Source organism: Arvicanthis niloticus, chromosome 8 (genome assembly GCF_011762505.2).
Source record: "Arvicanthis niloticus isolate mArvNil1 chromosome 8, mArvNil1.pat.X, whole genome shotgun sequence".
NCBI lineage: Eukaryota > Metazoa > Chordata > Mammalia > Rodentia > Muridae > Arvicanthis > Arvicanthis niloticus.
In genome coordinates this window covers 74,921,498-74,934,372 of record NC_047665.1, presented here as the reverse complement: position 1 = coordinate 74,934,372, position 12,875 = coordinate 74,921,498, and the positions used below count along the sequence as shown (strand labels likewise).

At 42.6% G+C, this 12,875-nt stretch overlaps 1 protein-coding gene across 2 annotated transcripts in view; it reads left to right on the top strand.

The window, feature by feature from the left end:
- The first annotated feature begins 2,035 nt into the window (after positions 1-2,035).
- The window catches only part of Cul2 (cullin 2), a 46,554-nt gene continuing 35,714 nt past the window's right edge, over positions 2,036-12,875 (top strand). Inside the window, exon 1 of one of the 2 annotated variants that reach the window (XM_034510326.2) lies at positions 2,036-2,218. The gene's annotated coding sequence lies outside the window, so the exon portion shown is untranslated. Of the gene's footprint in view, positions 2,219-2,250; positions 2,440-12,875 lie in introns of those variants that run through there. The other variant, XM_034510325.2, reaches the window with a different exon arrangement.

Here is a 12,875-nt window from a genome sequence, read left to right as displayed (position 1 = left end):
AGGCAGAGGCAGGCGGATATCTGAGTTCGAGGCCAGCCTGGTCTACAGAGTGAGTTCCAGGACAGCCAAGGCTATACAGAGAAACCCTGTCTCGAAAAACCAAAAATAAATAAATAAAATAAATAAATAAATAAAATTAAAAAAATAAAAATAAATAAAAAATAAAAATAAAAAACCTGAGTGTGTCTGTGATGGTTTATATATGCTTGGCCCAGGGAGTAGCACTGTCAGAAGGTGTGGCCCTGTTGGAGTAGGTATGTCACCGTGAATGTGGGCTTTAATACCCTAGTCCTGGCTGCCTGGAAGCTGGTATTCTGCTAGCAGCCTTCAGATGAAGGTGTAGAACTCTCAGCTCCCCCTGCACCATGCCTACCTGGAAGCTGCCAGGCTCCCACCTTGATGACAAGGGACTGAACCTCTTGAACCTGTAAGTCAGCCCCAATTAGATGTTGTCCTAACAAGAGTTACCTTGGTCATGGTGTCTGTTCAGCCCAAACTAAGACAGGGTGGAAGTGAACATGAAAGAGAGAGAGAGAGAGAGAGAGAGAGAGAGAGAGATATTAATGTTTTATGCTTTTGTAGGTTTTTGTAGTGATTCCTGCCGGGTTGCCAGCAGAGTTGTTGTACCATCAGTTCAAATATAAAACCAGTTAAAAAGACAAAACATTTTGTATTGTTATTAAAATTTTTTTGAATCATTCTGGCTATGTGCTCAAGCTGGCCTGAATCTTTTCTCAGTTTCTGAAATACTGTGAGCATCACATCTTACTATGAAAATGATTTTTTAACCGAGGGACCATTGAAAATGGTTTTAGAAATTCCCAGAGGTCGAGGCACTGCGCTCACAATCCCTAGTTGAGAGGGAAACCAGCAGTGTTATCACAGTTATAATCCCATCACATGAGGTATATGGGAGACAATCATGAATTAAAGGTAGTTTCATCTATATAGGGAGTTTGAGGCCAACCAGGGCTAAGTCAGACCTTATCTTAAGGAGAGGGGAAAAAAAAAAAAGAAAGAAAGAAAGAAAGAAAGAAAGAAAGAAAGAAAGAAAGCAAGCAAGCAAGCAAGCCGGGCGATGGTGGCTCACGCTTTTAATCCCAGCACTTGGGAGGCAGAGGAAGGCAGATTTCTGAGTTCGAGGCCAGCCTGGTCTACAGAGTGAGTTCCAGGACAGCCAGGGCTACACAGAGAAACCCTGTCTCGAAAAACCAAAACAAACAAACAAAACAACAACAACAACAACAAAAAGAACCAAAAACAAAACCAAACCCTACAAATTCAAGTGCCAAGAGAAAAGAGATTAGTAGATTTTATTACGTCTGGGAATAGAATTTTATTTTGAGACAGGGTCTCACCATAGAGGAGGAGGGGCTGGACTTCCTATCCTAATGTCTCGGCCTCCTAAATACTGGAATTACTAGGTGAAAGCAACATACCAGCACGAAGATGGAGTTCTAAGTGGACTTTAAAGGATTGGCGCCGTTTGGAAGAAGCCCGGAAGATAAAGTCTTCTCTGTTGGAAAGATAATTAAATAACAGAGACGTGTGTTTGTTTGCTTGCTTGCTTTTTTCTTGTGATTCTGTATGAAGTGGTGATATGTACCTATCACCTGCTTTTATTAACACTGTCCTTTTAAAGGGGGAGTTTAACTATCAGTGTTGTCAAGAGATATTTAGGTCTTTGAATTTGTCTGAATGTAAAAATAAGAAACAGGCATGGTGGTTTACTGGGGAGGCTGAAGCAGGAGGATTGCTAGTTCAGTGCCAGCCAGGGCTGTTAAAGCCAGGCCTGCTAGACACTGTCTCAAAACCACAAAACCACATACAAATAAAACAGAGAAACTCCCCCCTCTAGTGTGATTTGGATAACAATAGTTTTCAAATTTGGGTACTGCATCCCTTTGAGCTCAGGGAACTGCGATTGCCTCATTGACAAATATGCTGGACGATGAATTACTTTGTCAATTGATTGCAAGGGCTTCGCGATTCTCGAAGGATGGCTCCCCGCGCTTGCCGTAACCTGGACTGGACCATTGCATCCTGCGGGTGTGTGAGTGCAAGAGGCTGAGAGAGCGGAGCGGAGGGCGTGTGTCGGGCAAAGCCCGGAGCCCCGAGGACGACTGTCTCCCGGAGCCAGCCACCTGCTCGTCCTCCAGCCTTGACCTCGTCGCTCCTCGCCGCAGCGGCCTTGTCTGCAAGGCTCCCTCGGGAGCAGGTGAGTGGCGGCGTCTTGCTCCGAGCACCCCCGTGGCCCTGGGGCGGTGGCGGTGGCCGGCCGGGGAGGCGGCCTCGGCGCACAGTAATGGCAGCGCTGTGAGCCGGGGAACGCGAGCTGACAGCCGCCGCCGCCCACCCTCCGAGCCGGGGGCTTCGTCCTTCACGCCTGCGGGTTGCCTCCCTCCCCGGGCCCCTGCCCTCGCCCTGCTTTTGCAGAAGGTAACCCCGTTGAAAGCTGGGGAGCCGGGCTGCGGGTGCAGGGAAACTTCCCTTCCCGGCGAATGGGTGGCGGGGATGGGGCGACCTGGCGGAGGGGAGCGGGCTGAGAGCTGGAGGCCTGGCAAGATGGTGTCCTGCGAGTGACCTCCGATCCCCCAGACTACTGACCCTTAAGCCAGGCAACCCCTGGACCAGGTCTCGGGCCTCCCCGATCTACTGCCGACCGCCCCTCCCTCGGCCTCATTTTCCTCCTAAGGAGGGAAGGTGAGAGTGTGCTCTCCTGCTTACATTTACGTGCGCACACGGAGACCAAAGTCTCTGTAGAAGGGGGTGGCATCAATCTCATACATCCTAGCCACGAGTATTTTCACTTTTGTTTCCGCAGACAGTGAAGATTGATAGCTTTGGGGAGGAGTATTCTATGTGCATGCTACACCTCTTGCCTCAACACTTATGGGCTGTTGAAATAAGAGCTTCACGTTCTCTCCAGCACATGTTTACATACTAGAGTCTAAACCCTTCCCTACCATTACGTGCGTGCAAGTAGAACATCTTTTGAATTTGCATTGTTATTATAAGTTATCCCCGTCCTCCCTGGTTACTATTATTGGAGGATGGCAGTAGCCTCTAAGTTTCAGTTTGAAGATAAGACATAAACTACTGAGTTGCAGATGTAGCTCAGTGCTACAACACTTTGATTAGCATGCAAGCCCAGGGTTCAACTCCATCGCCTTCTGCAAAAAACAAAAACAAAAAAAGTGTGTGTGTGTGTGTGTGTTTGTTTGTGTGTGTGTGTGTGTGTGTATCGCTTATTGACTTTTCAATAGAAAATATTCTTGCCCTAGAACTTACCTCAAACCCACATTCACAACACAATATGGGAAATGGCTTTATTTCTCTTATCTCGTGTCATTCTAAGACCCAAAGGTGATCTAACTAGCTTAACTTTGGCTCTTTTGCCCATATATAGTATTTGGAAGTTTCTTTCCAAGGAGTTGCAAATGAATTAACATTAGTGTATAGTTTTTAGAGTTATTACCCCTCCCATTTGTGACTTGTGGGAAGGTTTTGTGTTTGGGGGTGGGGGTTGTTTTGTGTTTTGAGACAGGGTCTTTATTATGAAGCCCTGTATGGGATTCACTGTGTATACCAGAGTGGCCTCAAACTCCAAGACATCCACCTGCCTCTGCCTCTGCCACCCTAGTACTGGGATTAAAAGCATGTGGTATCACACCCAACTCTCTTAACTGTTTTGCTGTATAACCCTTATTAGTCTGGTACTGTGTAGCCCACCTAACCTCACATTCTTGGGAATCCTACCTCAATAGGTGCTGGAGTTACAGATGGGTGCCATCAGGCCCTGCTTGCTTGCTTGCTTGCTTTCCTTCTTTCTTTCTTTCTTTCTTTCTTGTTTTGTTTTGTTTTGTTTTGTTTTGTTTTGTTTTGTTTTGTTTTTTGAGACAGGGTTTCTCTGTGTAGTCCTGGCTGTCCTGGAACTCACTCTGTAGACCAGGCTGGCCTTGAACTCAGAAATCCGCCTGCCTCTGCCTCCCAAGTGCTGGGATTAAAGGTGTGAGCCACCACCGCCCGGCTTTTTTTTTTTTTGGTTTTGGTTTTGGTTTTGGTTTCAAGACAGGGCTTCTCTGTGTAACAACTCTGGCTGTACTGGAACTCACTCTGTATACTAGACTGGCCTGGAACTCAGAGATTCAGTTGTCTCTTGCCTCCTGAGTACTGGTGAGTGTTGGTATTAAAGGCATGTATCAGTACTGTCTGCCTAAATCTCTGCTTTCTTAAAGCTTCAATTCTAGCTGAGATGGCAAGACATAGATAGGAAGAAAATAAGGAGTTCTAATGATTGGGAAAATTGTTTTGGACACTATGCTTTAAAAAGGTCCCTCTGAAGTGACCTTTGACATATTTGAAGAGGAAAAATGAACAGGTCTGAAAGTTCTGAAGAAACTCTGGAAGAAATGCAAATGAAAAGCTCCTGGAAGCCGGGCGGTGGTGGCGCACGCTGTGTAGAAATGGTAGCACACCTTACTTGGATACTTTGATAGTATTTTAAAAGTTACAAACAGGGATAAGGACATCAAAAGAAAGATGAGGGGACGTGGAGAAGCCTGTAGGGAACAGCAGCGTTTCTGATCTCATCTTTGCCCTCATGGAGTGTGTGCGTAGTTCACCTAGGCCTGCCACATGTGCTGTGTAGCTCAGGCTGGCTTTTACTGCCACATGTGCTGTGTAGCTCAGGCTGGCTTTTACTGCCACATGTGCTGTGTAGCTCAGGCTGGCTTTTACTCTTGGGTATTTCTGAAAGTACAGGGATTATTGGTGCATATACATTGTAGGCTCAGATGTATGCTCTTTGAAGAATGTTTCTTTTTTTTTGTTTGTTTTTTGTTTTTTGTTTTTTGTTTTTTCGAGACAGGGTTTTCCTGTGTAGCCCTGGCTGTCCTGGAACTCACTCTGTAGACCAGGCTAGCCTCGAACTCAGAAATCCACCTGCCTCTGCCTCCCAAGTGCTGGGATTAAAGGCGTGCGCCACCACCGCCCGGCCCAGAATGTTTCTTTATTTTCAAGAAACTTATACTTTTCCCCCTTGCCTGCCATTTCTTCATGTGTGCCAGGAAATATTTGGTTGTAATTAAAAGGGATGGCTTCTTTTATGTGTGCTATCTGTTACAGTAAGTTCATCACAGGATCAAGTCCTGGCTGGAACTTAGTAGTATAAAGACTTAACTGGTAAGGTAAAATTGAGGGAAATGCCAGGCCTGGTAGCTCAGGCCTGTGAGTCATTCTAGCTACTTCAGAGGCTTAAGTGGAAGGACAAATTCAGGACCTGCGGAGGGTACAGTAAAGTTCCAAAGCAACTGGAATTTAGCATGCCTAAGGTTTTAAAGTTAAAAAAAAAAAAAAAAAAGAAGCCGGGCAGTGGTGGCACATGCACTTGGGAAGGCAGAGGTCGGCAGATCTCTCTTGATCTTAGTTCAAGGCCAGCCTGGTCTACAGAGTAAGTTCAATGACAGCCTGAGCTACACAGAGAAACCCTGTCTCCAAGCAGGGCGGTGGCGGCCCACACCTTTAATCCCAGCACTTGGGAGGCAGAGGCAGGCGGATTTCTGAGTTTGAGGCCAGCCTGGTCTACAGAGTGAGTTCCAGGACAGCCAGGGCTACACAGAGAAACCCTGTCTTGAAAAAAAAAAAAAAAAGAAAGAAAAAGAAACAAGAATAAACAGATAGTAAGGAGGGGTGGGGATATATCTTACTACTAAAGTGGCATGAGGTCCTCACTTCTATTTCCCTATTCCCAAGTACTGCACAGAAGACAAGAGCAGGAAGTTGGAATGTTGGAAGTTGGGAATTAATTTAGTGGTACACTTAAATGAGGCCTGTTTAAAAATTTGGAAGTTGCAAGAGATTGGTGCTTGAGGTGTATGGCTGGTTTTTGATTGTCCTTTGAGGTTTTTTTTTTTTTTTTTTTTTTTTCCTTTTCTTTCTCTTTTTCTTTTCTTTCTTTTTTCCCCAGGCAAGGTCTCACTGTGTAGCCCTGACTGGCATGGAACTCTCAAGGAACTACCTGCTTTAGTCTGCCTAGTTCTGGGGTTAAAGGCTGTGCACCACCACCCGGGCCTGAATTCATTCTCATTAGATAGCCTGTTCAGAGTGATTTAAATCTTACTAATATATCATGTTAAACTGAAGAAATTAGCATAATTCTTATGTTTTGAAACATCCAGGCTGGAGATGTGCTTGGTAGCCTGTTTGCCTACTGTGCATGCAGACCTGAGTTGGATCGCTAACACTGCTAGGCAGGCCTGTCTATAATCCCAGCATGGGGGAGGTGGAGACTGGATAGAAATTCAGGGATCTGAACTACATAAAACCTTACCTCAAAAAAAAAAAAGTATTAGATATATTTGATGTCACTCCTTTATATTTAACTTTTAATTGGAACAGACTTACTGGGATATCAGAACATGGAGTCTTAAGACAATTACCACTGCTGAGATTTTTGGGTTTTTTGAGACAGGGTGTCTCTGCATAGCCCTGGCTGTCCTGGAATTCACTACAAAGACCAGGCTGTCTTCAGACTCAGAGATCTGCTTGCCTCTTCCCATCAAGTCCTTAGATAAGAGGCGAGTTCCACAGTGCCCACCTAAGATTCTTAAGTTTTCTTTGGTGTTTTGAAAATTGGCTTCTTCTAGCATAACCTGATCTGGAACTTACTATGAAATGGACAGTAACCTTGAACTCTTGCCTGCCTGGCTTCCATTTCTGAAGTAGAATTACTGAGTGCTCTGCTATACCTGGTGTCTGTGGTTGTGCTTTGTGTCTTGGAATGTTGTTTACTACTTTGAATTCTCTCGGCTAGATTTTAGAGGGGAGACAGAAGTTTCTTGTTTTAAACTATGTTTATCTTTCAGTTTGAGACCTGGTCTTGCTGCATAGCCCAGGCTAGCCTAGAATTCATTCTGAATCTTTGCCTAGCCTCACACTCATGCTCCTCCTCTACTCAGCCTCTGCAGTGACTGGGTTACCAGCTGTGTGCAAACACATGCTTGCAAAGTTCTCACACTTTGAACTTTCAGTTAGTTGTCTTAGATATTTCTGTAAAAAAAAAAAAAATGAGGCTGCTCATTCTTTCTATCCTCTCCCCTTCCACGGTCATGTGTAGTTAAGGCTGGCCTCAAACTCAGCATCTTAAGTGCCACCACACATGATCTTATAACCAATGGCCAGGCAATCACTCTTACCAACCAAGCTTCATCCCACGCTCAAGATGGTTCTTAACTAAAAACTAGTCCACATGGAATTCTTGTTGTTACTGCTATTATCTTTGTCTCTCTTGTTTTATACAGGAGATTAAAGAGTCAATTTCTAGCTCGGAGAAACAATCTTTGAGAAAGTAGTACTTTTTGAAGCATTAGACACCAGTGACTATAAGACATTAAATGTGTTATGTCTTGTGCTTAAAATTCTAAATGTGCAGGTGTTAATAACCAATTTGAAGGTTTCAATTAATCAAAGGATTTTCTTTAATAGACTTAAACATTTAGTGTTAACCATTGTTAGTCATTAAATTATAGCCTCATTAACATGTCAGAATTTTTCATAAAAACCGGTTGACAGCTTATTATTTTTTATTTCTCTAATCTACTATAAGCTTAAGCTTAGTTATATCTCCAACATCCTTTGGCAGTCTAGAATACACTAAATATTTAATAAATATCTATTAACTCAGTAAAGTCTTTGTTCTAAGGTATGCTTTTTTAAAAATCTGGGTATGTGGTGGTGGGAAGTGCTTGCTAAGGCCTGGATCTCTGAATGGATCAGCTGCTTACAGCCCAGTAGTTTTGAATTTATTAATTTAGTATAAGTTGCATTTCATGGAAGGAGATGCTCAACTCGTATTTATAAATTTTGTTTGAAAGAAAGTATTATAGGCTACTTACATTTTTAAAAAATTTGAAACAATTTTAGACAAACAGAACACTTGGAAAAATAAGAGGCTCAAGTATTCTCATTAACCAGCATTTTCTATTATTCAATAATTTACCTGACCCAGGTCCAACGATTGGTGTGATGTTCTACACTAGGGAGTTAAGACAGGAGAATCACTTCAAGTTCAAATGACTGTTCCCAGGCCACATAGCTAGACTGACTCTCTCCCCCTCCCCTTCCCTTACCCAGTGGTACAGTAGTTTTTATCTGTTTTAATTTCTGGATTTGGTTTTCCAGCACTGTCAAGACCAAGAGATAACATTGGTACAATACTAGTAAATAAGCATGCATTTTGAATTTTCAGTTTTCCACTTATACCCTTACTCTTATTTCAGGGTTTCATCTAAGATCGAGCATTATGTTTGGTTGAGTCTTCTCAGTGAGAGTTTTTCTCTTTTTTTGTTTTTTGTTTTTTGGTTTTTCGAGACAGGGTTTCTCTGTGTAGCTCTAGCTGTCCTGGAACTCACTCTGTAGACCAGGCTGGCCTCGAACTCAGAAATCCACCTGCCTCTGCCTCCCAAGTGCTGGGATTAAAGACATGGGACACCACTGCCCGGCGAGTTTTTCTTTTTTGACCTTCAAGCTTGTATGTGATAAATGCAGTCAGCTATTTTGTAGAATCTCTTCCAATTTGAGTTTGCGTGTTTTCTGTTGCCGTAGAGGAAAAAGGCCTTGCTCTCAGTGTATCTGCTGAGTTAGATAGTCTCAGGCAGTGTCAGCCACTCAACGTTGGTGGCTGGGAACTAGTCTGAGGCCCTGCTCCTTTTTGTTTGATTTACTTGTTTTTACTTTATGTGTATGAATGTTTTGCCTGTATGCATGAATGTGTACCACGTGCATGCCTGTTGGATCCCCTGGAACTAGGTTTACAAATGGTTGTGAACCACCCTCTGGATGCTGGGAATTGAACTCATGTTTTTTACAAAAGCAACATGTGTCCTCAATTGCTGAACCATTTTTCTAGACCCAGCAAAATTTTAAATAGAAAATACAGGGATAAAGTAAGAAAAAGTTAGAAGGCATACTAATTTCAGCAGTAGTATAGTTTTGGTTTGGTTTTTTTTTTTTTGGTTTTTTTTTTTTTGGTTTTTCGAGACACGGTTTCTCTGTGTAGCCCTGGCTATCCTGGAACTCACTCTGTAGACCAGGCTGGCCTCAAACTCAGAAATCCGCCTGCCTCTGCCTCCCAAGTGCTGGGATTAAAGGCATGCGCCACCACTAGTTTTGTCTTTTTAAAAGATGAATGAGAGGCTAGGAAAACAAGATTTCAGAGAAGACCAGAGACCACCTCAGCTCTGTACAGTGCCTTTGATATGGACTTGTAAATGTATGCTTTTAGATGATCAGCAGAATCAGATAGGTAGGGTTACACTGGGGGGTTACAATGGGCCCAGCAGCCTATTGAGAGGATTGCTTATAAATCACCATTTAGCTCATTTCTGAGACCAGTGCTTTTTCTTTTTATAACAACTACGTTTGCTTATGTGTATTCACGTGTGTGTTATGTGTCAGAATGCCTTTGTGGAGGCAGTAAGAGGACACCTTGAGTCACTTCTTTCCATCATGTGGCAATCCAGGAATTGAACTCACACTGTTTGTTGGGCTTGGAGACAAGTCTCTTTGCCCTCTGCTCTGACCCAACTCACCAGTTCAAAACCTTAGCCAGGCTTAGATTCTCTATTATCAGAGAGAGAGAGAGAGAAAGAGAGAGAGAGAGAGAGAGAGAGAGAGAGAGAGAGAGAGAGAGAGAGAGAGAGAGAGAGCGCGAGAGCGCGCTGTCTCTTGTAGATGGAGTTTTACTTAAGAGCCCTGTCTGGGATTCACTATGTAGAGCAGACTGGCCTCGAACTCTTGGCAGTCCACCTCCCTCTGCCTCCCAAACTAGGTAAGACCTCAGGCATGCACCACCATTTCCAGTTCTGTAAGTGGCAAATGGAGGGGACTGTGAAAACATAAGACCACAGGAAAGACCGGATATTAGTGATTCAAGTTTTGTTTGCTAATATGTGTAAATGCTAGGCTCTTTATCTTTTTTTTTTTTTTTTTTTGTAGACAGCCTTGGATTGAACTTAACAGGGCCGCTATGCCAGACAAGTGTGTTACTGCTGACAGAATTACATGCCCAGCCAAGTCTGTTTGTTTATTTTTATTTTTTTAGTATTTATTGGTTCTTTAGCACAGCACATATAAAGTTTTAAAAGAAGTAGTGAGAAAGAATTCCCTAGTGTGGAGAGTATGGGGCTCGGAGGAATTATTTCTGGTGTTGGAAAACATGGACTCACAGAGGCTAGGTTGTCCTCAATCACATAATAGCTAAGGATGGCCTTGAATTCCTAAGCCTCCCTCTACCTTCCAAGTGCCAAGACTCACCAAGTCAAAATTTCCTTTAAAATGGAGAGAATAGTAGTATCCACATAAAGCTTATTTGAAGAATTAAGAGAGTAATATATATTAAGAGCTATTATATGTGTGCATATCTACATATAGATATATGTAGATATACATATATACATATAGATATGCACACATATAATATGTGCATGCATATACACGTACATGCACATATGTATGTATATAGTAACAATATTTGAAGTAGATGTGGTTGATATAAGGTTGTTACTATCTCAATTAATGATTCTATAATGAAAGCTGTTAAGCTGCTAAGTGTCCCTTTGGTTGAAAATCGGTGTCTCTGTATCTGTGTGTGTCTGTTACTGAGGATGGCACCAAGGACCTTGGGTTTGGAAGGGAAGTATTCTACCACAGAGTTAAATCCTTAGTTAAATTTCTTTTTATAGCTTGGTATGTTGGATTGCATTTTGTTATTTTTATTGGAAAATGTTAGGACCATTTATTTATTATTTTCTGGTTTGTTGTTTTGGTTTTTGTTTTTCAAGATATGGTCTCATTGTATAGCCCTGACTGTCCAGGAATTTACTATGTAGACCAGGCTGACATTCAACTCACAGATCACTTGCCTCTATCTCTCATGGCCTGGGCTATTCACTATGCCTGGATAGTTTTAATTTTTTAAAAAAGATTTACTTATTGTTTAATGTGTATCTTAGTCAGAGTGTCTACTCCTGCACAAAACATCATGCATGGCCAAGAAGCAAGTTGGGGAGGAAAGGGTTTATTCAGCTTACACTTTCATGTTGCTGTTCATCACCAAAGGAAGTCAGGCCTGAAACTCAAGCAGGTCAGGAAGCAGGAGCTGATGTAGAGGTCATGGAAGGATATTACTGGATTGCTTCCCCTGGCTTGCTCAGCTTGCTACCAGCCAAGGGATGGCACCACCCACAATGGGCTCTCCCACCTTTGGTCACTAATTGAGAAAATGTCTTACAGCTGGATCTCATGGAGGCATTTCCTTAAGGGAGGCTCCTTTTTCTGTGATGACTCCAGCTTGTGTCAAGTTGACACATAAAACCAGCCAGTGCAATGTGTATGGGTGTTTTGCCTCCAGGTATGTGTGTGCACCATGTGCATGTGATGCCCACAGGGGCCAGAAGGTGTTGGAGCCCCTCAAACTGAATTTACACTTCAAGTGGGTTCTGGGAATTGAACTCATACCTACTAAAGAACAGCCAATAACTGCTGAGCTTGTCTCTCTCCAGCCTGCGTTTTTATTGTTTATAATATGTGTACATGTGTGTTAGTGAGTGTGCATGTGAGTGTAGATGCCTGCAGATCCCCTGGATCTGCAATTATAGGTGGTGGTGAGCTGCCTGACCTGGGCACTGGGCACTGAACTGCAGCCCTGGAAGAGCAGATAATGGTGAAATGTTTCTCCAGCACCTTCCCCTGGTTTTTGTGAGAGAGAAAGAGCCTCATTTTGTAGCCTAAGTTAGAGACAAAACATCTTCCTTAGCCTCTGTTGCAGTGATTTCAGGCATACTGGGAGCTCTAAAAGAAAGTTTTGTGTTGTAAGGTTTATTTAGGTTCTATGTATGAGTATGTATGGGAACTGTGTGCCTGAGAGGCCAGAGAGGGTAGTCGATTCCCTTAAACTGGAGTGGATTCAACCACTGACTGGAACATGGAAGGACAAAGGAGACAAATTTCAGATTTATGTTCTATATGATGTGTTGATATACTCTTTCCTCACATAATAGCTGTGGTAATGCTCATAGGTGGTTGGTGAGCCTTCTGTAATCCATTTAATATATGAAAGCATTATTAAATTATACTTCACTAATTCAGTGGCTTCTTCTAGGATCTGTATAAGGCTGGACTCAACAACTGGGGTGTTTCATTCCCTTTGTAATCAGAACCCAAGTCCTGTTGTGACTTCTCTGATATCTGTCTAGTGTGTGTCTGTGGATATACTTGTTCTTATTCCATAGAAATGATACCACTTGACAACAACACAGGCACCACTTACTGTGATGTTAGCTGGTATCTGTACCAAGGACTGACCTAGGGCTTCACCTGCTAGGCTGCTCCCCAGCCAGAATGCTGTTGAGATTCACCCATACTGTAGTAAGCCTCAGTACTTTATTCTCGTTTCACTTAGTGTGGTGTGTGGAAGTGCGGACTGCTTCTAACTGTTCTTCAGTTAGTAGTTTCCTTGGTTTCTGCACATTTTTGTCCTTATGAATGTCTTTGAGCATTTTGTGCCCTTATTTTATTTTAGACTGTTTTCATATTTCTTGATTATGTACAAAGGATTAGACAGGTCAAGTGGTAACCATATTTATGTGATCTACTTTTGTATGTTGTAATTTTAAATAGTGCTATAAATGGAATTTTGGTCTAGAAGTATTTTCAAATGTAAAATAAAAATTTCATACTTAGGATTAGCTTTTTAAGCTTGATTTTGTAGCTTTGTTTTTGTTTTTCTTTTTTTTTTTTTTTTTGAAGACTACACTATGTGGCCAAGAGTTCACAATGCCCCCTTTTACCTTCTTCAGTGCTGTAATTATGGATGA